Here is a 14,949-nt window from a genome sequence, read left to right as displayed (position 1 = left end):
CAGCAACAGCATATCTGAAATATCCGTCTTCCAAAAGAAAGGGGGAGGTGAGTTGCATTATGTGCTAGTGCTACTTCTTTTGCTTCTGTATCTGAAAAAATAATGTGCGGCAGACACTTGGATGTGCACCAGCTACAGAATTTGGTTTGGACCCCGATTCAATTATTACAGGCAAATATTCTTTCACTGGTTTGAAGGACCAGAATTTTTACATCAGATTGTCAAAATGGTTCAAATTCAGGATGTGCCATTCTTATCACAACAGAGCACAAGAGTCTTGCAGAGAGTAAGGGGGAAAAACACAGAGAAGGTTGAGTTGAGAGGCTTTGAAAGTTATGTTGTCCTCTGAATAGTTGGCTCAGTACAGAGAGTATTTCCAGTAGCATCCAGGAATGTGCATCTTTTTTCTGCAGAACATGATTCCACATGCATATTTTGGTTTGCACTCCTTTTAAAACATTGCTGCCATTCTCCATCAATAGATATCTCCTTTGTCTCAAGCATTCAACCCCATTTATAGAAATGCAGTTATTTATATAGTATGCATATCTGCACCTAGATTGCTATAGATCATATATTATGGTCCCCTAAGGAGGGTCTTCTTGGCAATGAATCTGGGACATATGAACAATGAGCTGTATATCCCAGAAGAGTGTCAACACAACCTTCACCCGTCGATATAATACATTCTGCACATGTTGCATTTTTACTAAAGATCTGTTTTAGAAAGGTTGGCCGGAATTCTAAAATAAATTTTAATTGGTGCCTTTTTCAGTACCCTCATCTGTGAAACCCATGAACTCAACTCTCTGCAAGACCAGCTGTGCAAAGCCCAGAATTGGAGAAGTCTTTTTAACAATGGCAAAAATAGGTTTCCTATCTGGAAACATCTCATGAGTACAATCCAGTATTTCAAGACCTCCATGATGATAGTGAAAAGTGATACTTCTATCCAGAAGCTTAAAAAGCTCTCCTTCATAGTCCCAGGCCAAGATGCTGTTGCCCAGTATAATAAATCATGCTAGAGTAGGCCCATTGATTCAAAGAGGATTTGGTGAGTCAAACTCCTCTGTAAGTGCCATTGATTCAAAGTGGCCTATTTTAATTGTGCCTTACTTTAGCATGGTAGGTCACAGTTAGAATAGGTTTCAAACCAATTGCACTTACAGAGGAATTTATTCACTAAACCCTTTTCAATTCAGTGGGCCTACTCTAGTGTGACTTAGTATGCTGAGCAACAGGATTTGGGCCAATATAAAACAAGAATGCCCCAACAGCATATCAAAGCACATTTGCATGTCTCACAAAGATATTGCAATTGTGCAAGGGACAATTGTTATGATCATTGTTGTTATTATTATTCTTTAATTAAACTCTGCTGAGATGCCTGTATATAAGTTATAGCCAACACAAAATCAGACCTTTTTCAGTCCTTGGTTTCAATGGATTTAAGCCTACAAAATTATGCAAAATCTTGCCATTTCTCTTCATCAACCATCCAAAGTGCTAAATGGGTCTCTTCTTTGGGCAGCATCATTTCAACACTGACCATCACTTTGGGTGCATTGGTCCAACCTCACCACTCCCTGCAATGATTCCTTTCCCTATAAGGTGAGTGAATAAAGGAATGTGTGCATCAAATGGTCTATTGAGATGTGTGTGCCCAATATGGCCCTTGGAGATTTACAGTGGGATTCTGACTGTTGGTGGAGACCACTGGCACAGCAGCATTGTGACCTGGCAATAGTGAGGCAACCACAAGGGATATAGGTTGAGTTTTCATAGCTTTCAGAACTAATTAGCCAAGTAGAGCAGACTTCTAGCTTTATTGGATTATGCAGGTTAACAATAACCACTTTTAATATGAGTAGACTTCGGTCTAGATGGGCGGGGTATAAATCAAATAAATAAATAAATAATATGTGGACAATTTAGCTGTAGTGTCAAGAAAAATAAACTTCCTTGCCTGATCCTGAAAAAAGAGTCAGATAGTCATTTTGAGAGCAGTGATCCCCCTACGTTTCAAGCATAGGTGATATAGTGTAATTGAACAGAGAGCCTGTGGTTACAGATATCCTTCTCTGAAGGCTTTGGCATGGTCTGCTGACTGAAGTCAGTTGCTTTAGATGTCTGTCTGCCTTAAACCAGAATTTTGAAGTGACGTGTTACAGGTAACAACGACATTATTTCACTTTGCAAAACAACACAATCAGCGTTAATGTCATCACTTTTTTTTACTTAGATAGCTAATTTTTGCATGTTATTTCTCATTTGCTGTATTTGTATATCAATTTAGAAGCATTATATGCTATTTCCTCCTTTTTAAAGTACTTTTTAAAAAATAATAATAAAAACACTATGCACTGTTCTTTAAATAAGGATCAATACTTCATTTTTTAAAAGGATAGCTATTAATGGCATCACAATATTTCTTTAGGATATTTATTTATTTTTCCAAGCATCCTGACTATGTCTTACCTTTGACCTACCTCAGTGTGGACTGAAAAAAATCACAAACATTTGGTGATGTTAAAGCTGACAAGGAAAAGGTGAAATGATGATGATGATTCAAAAACACCAAGAACAGTCAATCAAAACTATAAAAACACTGACTGGTATTATGTAAGAGATACACGTTTTAACCAAAAACCTAAGTATCTGTTCAATAGCTGTGCATTATGTATGTTATTTCTAATATTTTATTATTATTATTCAAAAACACCAGGCACAGTCAAAATTATAAAAACATTGACAGCGATGACGATGACGATGACGATGACGATGACGATGACGATGACAATGACTATTATTATTATTATTATTATTATTATTATTATTATTATTATTATTATTATTATTATTATTATTATTATTATTATTATTATTATTATTATTATTATTATTATTATTATTATTACATAAGAGAGCTGCTTGCTTTGAGGGAAGCTGACACTGGGAAAAGTTATATTGCTCATCTGTGCACCTGCTTGCTCAACTAATATATAAAAAACATTACCACCATTTTAAAAAACATTTCCTGCAGTTGCAGGGTAAAAAGCTTAGAAAAGGCCATGCATGGAAGTGAAGGATTATAAACAATTGTATCAGAATACATATGTGTGATAAGCAGACTTGTAGTGTGTAAGAGATCAGACCATGAGACTTGCCTGGCTTGTTAAGGTCTCCTGTGGTCACTTTCTGTGTTCTTGCAACAGATGCCAAGCCACTTGCAACTTGACTGAGTTGTCCCTGGTTCCAAAGGCTTGGCCAGCTAAATGCAATACCCCTTCCAAAGGGGCTAAAGAGAAGCTGCCAACAGAATCCCCATGAATGGGAATGATCTCATCCCCTAGATGTGCAGAGCTAGGATTATAGGAGAATGGAAAATATTTACTGCTGCATGAACAGTAGGGAGAGGGAAGGGTCCCACATCAAAAGCCTATATATGCAGGAAAGAAAAAGAATCTAGTCTATAGACAGACGTGTTACAAATGTAGAAAATACGCGAGCTATGAAGAGGGAAACCTCACCATGCCAAAGAGAAATCTTCCAAGCAGTCTTTCCCAAGTAGTCCACCAAGAGAGAATTGCTAGGATGCCAATAGCAGGACTGACTCTAGCCTTAAGAGGCAGAAAGAGGCAGCTGTTGCAGACAGTAGATTCTGTCCATGACAAGGCAATGAACTCCTACATTGCTGTTATTTGTTTATTTTCTTTATAAAACAATGTTGTTGTTGTTGTTGTTGCCAGGAAGAGAAGGGGAGACCTTGTAAAGTCTTGAATGGCTCAACGTAGTCTATTCCTCAGCTTGTAGGGGTGGGTGAACAAATGTGCCACTTCAACCCTGGTGACAAAATGACCTGGCTAAAGACAGACAAGGGGAGACCCAAATGTCAGAGGAGGTAGTTCATGTGGACTTGGTTGCTGCTGGTTCCTGCTGTCTTCTTGTCAGCCTCGTCACCTGGGAAGGAGGACATTTAAGTTGCTCCTGAGGTGAAGATATGTCGGAACTAACTGCCTTTAACGGGAGGTACATCACTCCAGGAGAACAGCTCACACAAAAACACTGGAGTCGGCTTAGAAGTGTCTCTGAGGCCAAGGAAGGAAGGAAATGTAAATACACATATTTAATATCTACAGCCTGCCTCATTCAAATGCTTAGGGCGTTTTACAATAAAAAGCACAAGAAAACAGAATCAAGATTGTTAATTCACTTTATTTTCTGTTCTGTGCTACTAAGTCGGAACTAACTTATAGCAACCCTAATAGGGCTTTCAAGGTAAATGAAATATTTAAGGAGTGGTTTTTACCAGTTTAACACCCTCAGTGAGCTTCCATGGCTGAGTAGGGATTTGAATTCAGGCCTCCTGAGTCCTAGTCCATCACCTCTATACACTATACCATACTTTACCTCATGTTACTTAATTTAATTTATTGTGTGCAGTCATTCATCTGCAAAAGCAGGCACCAGAGTGGTGTACAAACAAACATATGCGTCATAAAAAACAGTAACACATCAACTTGTAAAAATTAAGGCTGGAGACCACATCCATCAGCTAAAGCCGTATTATGATATTCAACTGAAAACAAATTTAAAATGCTCATGTAAAGGAAAACACTTTAATGTGGTTCCTAAGTGAATGTGATGTTAACACCAGCAGAACCTCTGTCAGGACTCTATTTCAGAACCAGGGTGCCACCACAGAGGAGTCTGTCTCCATCCTCCTATAATGCTCACACAAATACTCTAAAATAGAGGTTCTGAAATTATGGGCCACGGATCCATTTCAGGATATTTTTTCTTAACCACACACATGAAGCTGAAGTGACATCATACAATATTGTTGACTTCCAGTTCAGTCCAATTTTGCAAATGTATACACAATTTCTTTGACATCAAAATATCTGGGTTCTCCACCAAGGAACAAGAATGCTTGTTCTAGCCTTCTTGAGATAAAGCATGAATTCAAAATAAAATTAAAAAAAAATTAAAAGCATTATTCACTGCAATGTTGGGTTCAGCTCTGGAGAATCCCCAGAACATGAAGAAAATTGGAAAACTAACTTACCAGCATCTGAATGTTAGCTCTGAAAAACCCAGTAAACACTGCTTTAAAAAGATATAATGGAAGATCTCTCAAGAATCCTAGAGCTATGCGTTATGCAAGTTCATTGTGAGCCAGTGTGGTTTAGTGCTTAGAGCATTAAATTAAGACTGGGAAGGTTCAAGCTCAAATCCCTGCTCAGCCTTTAAGCTGAATACTTGGCCTTGGAGTAGTCATTATACCTCTCAGCACAATTAACTGGATGGTATCATGGTATCATCTCTTTCCAGTTTTCATTGTACTGTATTTACCATCCTCCTTACTTCTCATCACTGTTCTGTGGGAATGTGCTGAAGATCTCTGATGTGCATGTATCAGGCCATTTTGCTGCAAGACATGGTGGTACAGGTGGAAACAATCATCTCGAAACTGTGGAATCAATTTATTACCAGGGGATTTAGGAGTGAAATAATTGCAAGTGACAGGCAGCTACTTCCTGTAAGTAGGAAGTCTTTTGCTAAATGAGGGCCTGGAGGTAAAATAAAACTCTCATTGTGTGTTAATGTGTGCTTGTTTAGGATATTTGAGGAAAATATGACGACTGCTTTCAGAGGCATATAGATTTTTGTAACATTATCCTCCTGAATTACTTCTGGTTACTTATTTGATCCCACTGTTTACTACTTTATATGTTGTAAGGTTGCTTTGCCTAAGTTATGGATCACATTCCTTTTCCAATACAGTACTTACAATGCAATCCTCTGTCAACTCAGAAGTGAGTCTATTCTTACTTGCATTTACTCTTAAATAAGTGATTGGATGGGTATAGTGTCAACTTTGTGTGGGACAATTGTTGATAATGTTTCAGTGGGCCTTTGCTTGAAAAGATTTCCAGTGATCATCCTTCATCTTTAAGCACAAAATACCATCTCTTAATTTGGGATAATTTATTGGACTGTGTCTGTTCTATCTAAATGAAGCTATACGAATGGGCTGTTGGGGTCTATCACAGTGCACAGCACTGATGGACCCCAACAGCCCCCTGGAGGAGTCTGCCCACTCCATGCCTGGCAGGAGGGAGGAAGACTTCCCATAACTGCTTTCCTCAGATTATACACCTAACTTCAGACTGCAGCATCTGAAATTTATCTGAAGCAAAATATACTTATATACCTAAACTGGAGTTTTAAATATATATATATATATTTTTTAAACTCCAGTTTAGGTATATAGTATATTTTGCTTCTGTATCCACAATTCAAAAAGCTGGGAAATGGCCCAATGGCCATTCAAAAAGCTGGGAAATGGCTGATCCATGGATTCCAAGCATTACATAACAAAGGCTAACCTGAATGCTGATGACTTCAATATCAGCAGCCAAGATGGTCTACAGGATCCCCTCTTGTTCTCACTACTGTTCATAAAGAAACACCAGGGAAGGAAAAAATCCCAGAACCTGAGTCCTTTTTCCATCAGTTAACCACTTATAATACACAAAGCAGTTGTCATAGTTGTAATTTTCAGAGGGTGTGTGCTCCATCCCTCCATCTCTGGCTATCACCTCTCCCTCAGGTAGCCTGTCTTTTCCCCAAATTTTCTTTGAAAGGGAAAGAGACAGAGGGAGGTGACTGGAATCCACAGCACATAGATTGCATGGAAAAATTGGGAGTAGGGAGCATGCAGCCATGGTGATCCAGCAATCACTCCTCACTTAGGCACTCTCTCTTTTTCCACATTTTTCCTTGTTGTGGAAAATGGAGAAGAGAGGTTACTGGGATCCCTTTTAGATCTCATGGAAGATGGCATGGGAGGCAATGTTTTTCCTGGAACATTTACAGCAATTCATGCTTGGTGTTATAAAAAACACTGCTTTTCCTCAGTAAAAGTGCAATCTTTGAGGTTCAATATTTCAGCCCCTTAAAGAATCCATTTACTTACAATCGACAAAAGATGATAAGATAAGCACTAATCTATTTTTAAAAAAAGAAAATGAATTATTCTAACTTTGGTTGATCTGGCATAGCTGAAGGCCACTTGCTTCTGCACAAGGGTAAATATGTGCTATTTTAATAAAAATCATAACTTGGAAACTATTTGATGACACCTCCCCAAATATGGCACAGACCAGGAGCAGACAGCCTGCTCCCATTGTTCCAGATTTGGTGCTGATCTGAAGTGCAGTGACATTATCCCTCATTGGCCAAAATTCTCTTGCATAACTTATACCAGCATAGGTGAAAGGACATCATCCACGGCAGCATGACGTAGCATCCAAACAGGGACTTTTTAATTAGGAGCTGTTAATTAGAATCTCTACTGCAATTTCTCATTGTGCATGAGCTACATGGCAAGCCACTAATTAAAGAGAATTTTGGTTATTAAGTTATTATCTTGATGTAATGTAGCTATAGCTTCACTGGAAGGTATTCTTGAAAGAGGAACACATTACAAGTAACTAATTTTTAATTAATTTGCAATGTGTTACTCTCAAGCTTTGAACACAAAAAGCAAGCTGGAGCAAGCTGCAGCAAGGGGTAGGAAACAAAAGAGTGGAAACCAACCCAGGCTAATCGGAAACCTGATTGCAAAGCAAGACAGGATGAAATGGGGTCAGTGAGAATTATCTTGACAGGTTTGGATGCTTTCCAGCTTCTATGATGAACAGCTAATGAGAGAGGAATGGACAAGAAAAGAGAAAAAGGGCAGAGCTGGTCTCCTTCTAGGAACAGATTCTCTGAGGGCAAATTTCCAGGGCTCACATAACAACCCTGTCACAATATGAGTATACTATTAGTCTTGTCCATTTAGAGGAGATACACCTGACCAACCCTGGCACGGGTCTTTTTTTTACTGTCATTCACAGAATAGCATGCTCTAACACCCGTGGTAACACTCTGGCTGGGACTCCCCTTGCCATGAAATGAGGTGAAGCCTTTGCCAGTCTTCAAGGCCAAAGACTGAAAAAGTTACTTTCGATTAAGGTTACCGAGTTTTAGGTTTTGGCCCTGAGACTCGGATTTTGGAGGCATTTTCCACAACTAGGCTTTGGACCCAAAGCCACAGGCTGCTGCTGAAATTCACACTCATATACTGTACAGTATACCATTTTAGAATTGCTGCATAAAAGTCTGCTCACTTTGACATCACATGAGTCCACTCCCCCATCGTTACAAAGAGATTAGGTCTCAGGCTTGTCCCTGAAATCTCTGGGAATTACATGCTGGTGACCCAGCAACCCTACTTTTAGGGAGTACAGCATTCATAATGCCCCAGCCAGCGGTCCTAATGGCTTGGGCTTTCTGGGAGTTGTAGTACCCAAAAGTATATTTTCCCATCTCTGCTTCAGGCTTTAGCTGTCTGTCAATAACTGCTAGATGAGCAGCGTCCCAATCCCTCAGATTTCAGGTCAAAGCCAGATATGAGGAAGTGGGTCTTAATGATATCACAGAGGTGGGACAGTCAAGAAATGTGGGGGCAAAAATGCTTCTAGGTATCTGTCTGTAGAAACAGGCCCAAGACATATAATTCCTTTTGCACAATGGAACCAAGTGCAGGTAGCCACTGGCAATCTGTCCTCACTCGTGTCTTTTTTGTGTGTCGTAGTCGTGCCACAGAAGGTGTCTATCTCCAGACCAGATCAGATGGAAAGCTCTTTAATCTCTCTAGACTGGGAGCAAAGACCAAAGTCCAACTGAAATGCATGCGGGACTTCCTCTTTGCCAATGATGCAGCCATTGTTGCCCACTCTGCTGAAGACTTCCAAAAAATCATGAATCATTTTAGCAAGGCCTGCCAAGACTTTGGACTAACAATCAGCCTGAAGAAAACACAAGTCATGTGCCAGGGCGTGGACTCACCTCCCTCTATTACTATCTCCATGTAAGAACTGGAGGTTGTTCATGAATTTGTGTACATTGGCTCAGTGATCTCTGACACTTTCTCCCTAGATGTCGAGCTGGATAAACGCATTGGGAAAGCAGCTGTCATGTTTTCAAGATTCACAAAGAGAGTATGGCTGAATAAGAAGTTGACAGCATACACCAAGATCCAGATCTATAGAGCCTGTGTCCTGAGCACACTCCTATACTGCAGTGAGTCCTGGACCCTTTGTGCACAACAGGAGAGGAAGCTGAACACCTTCCATTTGCATTGCCTCCGACGGAGTTTTGGTAGCACCTGGCAGGACAAAGTTACAAATAGAGTAGTCCTAGAACGAGCTGGAATTTTTAGCATGTATACATTATTGAAACAGCGACATCTACGTTGGCTTGGGCACGTCGTGAGAATGGCTGATGGTCGGATTCCAAAAGATCTCCTGTATGGAGAATTAGTGCAGGGAAAGCGCCCCAGAGGGAGACCACAGCTGCGTTACAAGGACATCTGCAAGCGGGATCTGAAAGCCTTAGGAATGGACCTCAACAGATGGGAAACCTTGACGTCTGAGCGTTCAGCCTGGAGGCAGGCACTGCATCATGGCCTCTCCCAATTTGAAGAGACCCTTGTCGAGCAGGCCGAGGCAAAGAGGCAGTCCCGGAAGCAACAAAATTGGGGAGCTGGACAGGGGACAGATTGGATTTGTCTTCAGTGTGGAAGGGATTGTCACTCTTGCATTGGCCTTCTCAGCCACACTAGACGCTGTTCCAAGTCCTCTGTTCAGAGCGTGTTACCAGAGTCTCTCGAGACTGAAGGATGCCTAAGAGGTTGTGCAAGCACAAGACACATGCAAACACCTTCATATAGTGTTGGGAGCCCTAGGGCCAGCTGGAAATGGATTGTATAAATGGATGGGTATAAAGCCGCCCCACACACATAAAGTCAGACTTCCTTCTGCACCGCCTTGGGATTTGTCTCCTTACTGGTGACCTAAATCAGCATATCAATTCCACAAGACTCCAGCCAACACCCTGAGACCTGGCAACTTCTGGGCAGTTGTTAGGGCACCTGCATCTTGTCAGGGATAGAATTCAGAGCTAAACTTTGTCTTGAGTCTTCCCTTAATGGTTTTATTCCCCACCAGCAGCAGAGTGAAGCAGCTGAATGTTCATACAGTATTAATTCCCAACACTGCATCTGTCCTCGTGCCACTCTGGGGTAGAACAAGAAAATGAAAGGTTAGCTAACGCCAGCTATCACGGTCAAGAAAACTAAGAAAGTTCTCCAAGACCCACAGACAGAGGTAAAATAATAATTACACAGGGTCAAATAGGTTCTGACTTACGGGAACTCTTTCAAGATTTTTCTAGGTAGGGAACACTCAGAAGTGGTTTATCTTGCCCTTCTTCTGCCCTACAGTTGTGCAGCTTGCCCAGGGTCATGTAGGCTCGATCTTCTCCTGGGAGGCACAGTAAGGATCCCAGGCTCCTGCAGCCAAATATCTAAATCACTGAGCTATCCAGCCACAGACAAAGGTAGACCACAGGGGAATTGTTATGTCTTGTTGTGAAATCCAACATAATTCCATGCATGTTCATTTCTAAACAAGTCTTGCTGAATGCGGTGGAAGTTGCTCCTCAATGAGTGCTCTTGGGCTGAACTGTCGTTATGAGAAAAGGGTCCAGGTCATGCCACCTCCCATGGTGTTAATGGCTGGGGATGCTCTCCTGGTCACTCTCCAGAAATGTGCAGGCCTGGCCAGCATCCCGGAGGAGCTCCTTGCCAGCTATTACTGCTACTTCCTCAGCATCAGAGGTTTGGGACTTTGGGCCAAACCTCTGATGCTGAGGAACCAGCCCCTTTTGGGAGGGGGTGTGTGTCTAAGACCCAAGACTTGCTTTCCTGCCATGGCCTCTCTGAATGGAAACTTTGCCCATTTCCTCTCCCTCTTGATAGCTGTTATACAATAAGGGATTCAGAGATCTGAGGTTGCTTGCTTTGCCCTTGTCTAACAGAATGAACCCATAGGTGGCCACTGACATGTCAATATCAGTAATACATGTCTTTGTGCTGCTCCCCTTTTGTACTTCTCAATTTCACATACTACCCTTGGAAGGAATAGCCTTTTGTTTTGCATTCTGCTGTGCAAAATAAAATCTGTACCCTTTTCAAAAATTATCAACATTTGAAAAAAAGGAAAGTGTGCAGAACCTTGCAGTTTTGATTATTTGGCGGCAAAACTCCACTGCAGAGGCACCACTTGCCCAGTTCATTTTCAGGATCAGAGCGCTGGAATGTAAGATTCCAAAATAATTTTGCATATCTGCTATTTTTGCAGCATTGGCCTTCTTTGCTCCCTTTTTCACCTTCTTGACCATGTTGGTTGAGTATGATGGAAGTTTGTAATCCAACACATCTGGAGGTTGATTTAGGGCATCAGGAGAGAACCTTAAACACTTGAACCCTATTCACTTTTCTTTACTGACCTTGCTTTTAAAAAAAGACTGACCTTTTGAGTTATGCTCTCTCTTCCAGTGTTTATAATACCATTAACCAGAACTAAGCAGAGCAGAACTAATTATTCCACTGATTGCTTGCCCTATTTTTATAATCCATCATAATGCATGACTGTTTGGGGAGTATTTTGACCGTGGCCTCATATTGTTGATTCATGTCCAGTCTGTTAAATGCCACGGCAACCCAACATTCAACACCATTCTCATTCTCTTTGGCTTTCTCCCTGTCATATATTTGTACCTAGCAGTTGGAGTTCAGACCTATGCAAACCTTTCTCACAATTGATGGTTTATTTATATCTACCCACTATTCTTGTTTATGAAAAGGTATTTATGCTGCAGTTTTAATCCTACTGTTATCTTCTCAAGAATCCAAGATCCCTCTTAGGTTTGTACCAGCCGCAAATTTGATCAGCACAGTGTGTAGTCTGCATTCCTTGACACTAATGAATAAGGATATTGAAGGACAATTGAACAGTAAACGAACTTCTGCAGAAGCCTGATACAGGGGCCAAACTCCAGCTGTATTCATTTTGTAGTCGGTAGCTGTGATCATGCTGAGTCATCTCTGAGTCGTCAGTTCCTAAATCCTGGGTCAACTAAGGGACAAATGCAACCTCCACCATAAACTCTAAAAAAAAAACAACACCATAAAGTTTAGCAGCACATTTGGTTCAGTTCAACAGCAGAGAATTTTCTAGAGAAATAGTCCTGTCCAAGACAGTATTTCTTTTGTGGGCAATTAAGAAATATGACTGTAGCCACAGTGGGATCTGTATGGGAGGGATGCTGCCAATCCCAAAACGAAATAGATCTCAAAATGGTACCCTGCTACTTTTAAGTTCTCCAAGGCCAATTTATATATAACATTTCAACCGTAGGATGGCTACAGGAATGATGCACTGATTACAGCCAATTTCTGTCATCACTGGATACAGTGGGGAAATTTTTTTCTCAGAAACTTGGGAGGTTTGCTGCCAGTCAAGGTAGAACCTGCTAAGCTAGACTATCTAATTTCCTCCACCAGCCCTGGTGAGCACCAGATCCCACTCCCCTGGTCAAAATTACCTGACTCAGTATGGGAAGTTTCTTGTATGAAAACGTGGAAATTATATCAGTGCAACAGGACATTCATGAACCTAGATCTTCAAGATCTTTACCAACCTTACTAAAAGAAGAAAGAAAGAAAAAAGAACTAACTAATCCCGCTGTGGGGATGGATTGGTTCACTCCTTTTTCATGTGATCACATGATGTAACTGCTGGAGCAAACCAAATTATCCATATAACATTTCTACCTACACTTTTCTGAGCCCCTGTCAGGGTTTTCTACTCTTTTTTTTTGTGCAGGTAGGACTGCTCTGGTTTGGTCTATTACTAGTGCATGTGATTGCTGGGAATAAACCAAAAGAGAGCCTTCTGGCTGTCCAGGCTCCTTCTAGTTGGAATTTCCAATATCGTGAAGTGGCTTAACAAGCCAGCCACTTCAGGCTATTAGCAAACTGATTTTTTTAAAAAAACACCTTTAATAGACCATTGCTGATGTGCTGCATCAGTTATATTTTAAAAATATTTTCTTTGCCTTGTCTTAAAGAAACAGCTCAAGAAACAGCTTGCAGACAAATCTGCAGAGGCAAAGAAAAGTTTGGTATTTAAAAACAACAACAACAGATGCAGCACGTCAGCAATGGTTTGTTACAGTATTTTAAAAGATTCCTTTCCCTTGCTCCTCCATCAAGAAGTAGAAGAAATGTTCAATTTGCTGATACCTTGAAGTAGGTCACTTGTTAAACCACTTCATGGTATCCGGAATTTCAACTGAAAGGAGACAGACCAAATAGGATTGTTTGTGCTCCAATATGCCATTTAGATATGAGGAATGTATCAAATGGCAAGAGGGACGTGGTGGCGCTGTGGGCTAAACCGCAGAAGCCTGTGCTGCAGGGTGCTGCAGGGTGCTGCAGGGTCAGAAAACCAGCTGTCGTAAGATCGAATCCACGCGACGAAGTGAGCTCCCGTCGCTTGTCCCAGCTCCCGCCAACCTAGCAGTTCGAAAGCATGCAAATACAAGTAGATAGTAGGGACCACCTAGGTGGGAAGGTAACAGCGTTCTGTGTCTAAGTCTCAGTGGCCATGTGACCACGGAAGATTGTCTTTGGACAAACGCTGGCTCTATGGGTTGGAAACGGGGATGAGCACCGCCCCCTAGAGTCGGACACAACTGGAGAAAAATTGTCAAGGGGAACCTTTACCTTTACCTTTTATCAAATGGCATATCTATCCAATGCCAAGCAACCCTGTTTAGCCCACACCAGCCCCTTCCAAAATGACCAATGTAGATGAGAGCAAAGCAAAAGCAAAGTGTGCTGCTTATACACTGCTCAAAGCTCTCTCTGGGTGGTTTACGATTTAATTATGCACCTGAGTAATTCCAAACCATGCAGTGTTACAAGCAGAGCTTCAGGAAGTTACATCTTTTCACTGCAACTCCCAGAATCCCCCAGCCAAATGCAGGGAGTTGTGGTCCACTTCCCAAGCTGTGCTTACAGATGAAAATGCAACAACTCTCTCCTTGCTGTATATGGAAAGGGGGCTACTTGTTGCACAGGAGATCAGAGGCAGGACTACAGTGGACCCTTGATTTACAGAATTAATCCGTGTTGGAACAGTGGCTGCAGGTCAAAAAGTCTGTAGGTCAAGTCTCCATTGAGCTACAGTGCATTGAAAACCGATTAATCCTGTAACAGGCCTTTTTTGTTCCATTTTGGTTTTTTTCTGGTCTGTAAGTCAATTCTCAGGCTGCAAGTCAAACCTAAATTTTGCGGCCAGAGGAGTCTGTAACTCAAAAAGTCTGTAAGTCAAGCCGTCTGTAAGTCAAGGGTCCACTGTACTCAGGGTGGTCACTTCCCCCTTACATACTAACAGACCCAGAGCAAATCCAATGAATGCTGCTGTCTGAGGCATAGCATTAAAGAACAACCCCACCCAAGCAGCTCAACATGTAGAGCACCCAAACCAAGAAAGTTGTTTTGACACATGAGGCAGGAAACCCCACAAGCCTTTCTCCCAATTTCTTGCAGGAAGATATACAACTAATTAAGATGGCTGACAAGTTACTGCCTGGTCATGATACTTGGAATCTACTGCTGAAAGCAACCTCCTCATGATGCTAAACGGCAGGATCATCACCACACTGTATGAGTAATATTTGTGAATAGGACTGATAAAATCCATTAATCATTTTTCCTCCTTCACAGCATATCACCATGACAAAAAACAAACAAAACCATTCATAAGCATTGACAAATCAAACATGCCCTATACTAATTAAAACTTGTTAGAAAAATAAGAAATACAGAAGGGTTCAGTCCCTTAGCCAGATAAACAATGAGCAGGAGCAGATATCATTGTCCAAAATTGAAATGCTTGATTTCCTAATAAATTGATATCAACAATTTCAAACCCAAAATATAATATGCCATTATACGGTGATCAAGTATTATATTGTAGAACCTAC

This window comes from Pogona vitticeps, chromosome 3 (assembly GCF_051106095.1).
Source record: "Pogona vitticeps strain Pit_001003342236 chromosome 3, PviZW2.1, whole genome shotgun sequence".
Taxonomy (NCBI): Eukaryota; Metazoa; Chordata; class Lepidosauria; order Squamata; family Agamidae; genus Pogona; species Pogona vitticeps.
The sequence above is the reverse complement of the archived record's forward strand: the minus strand, read 5'-3'. Positions refer to the sequence as shown.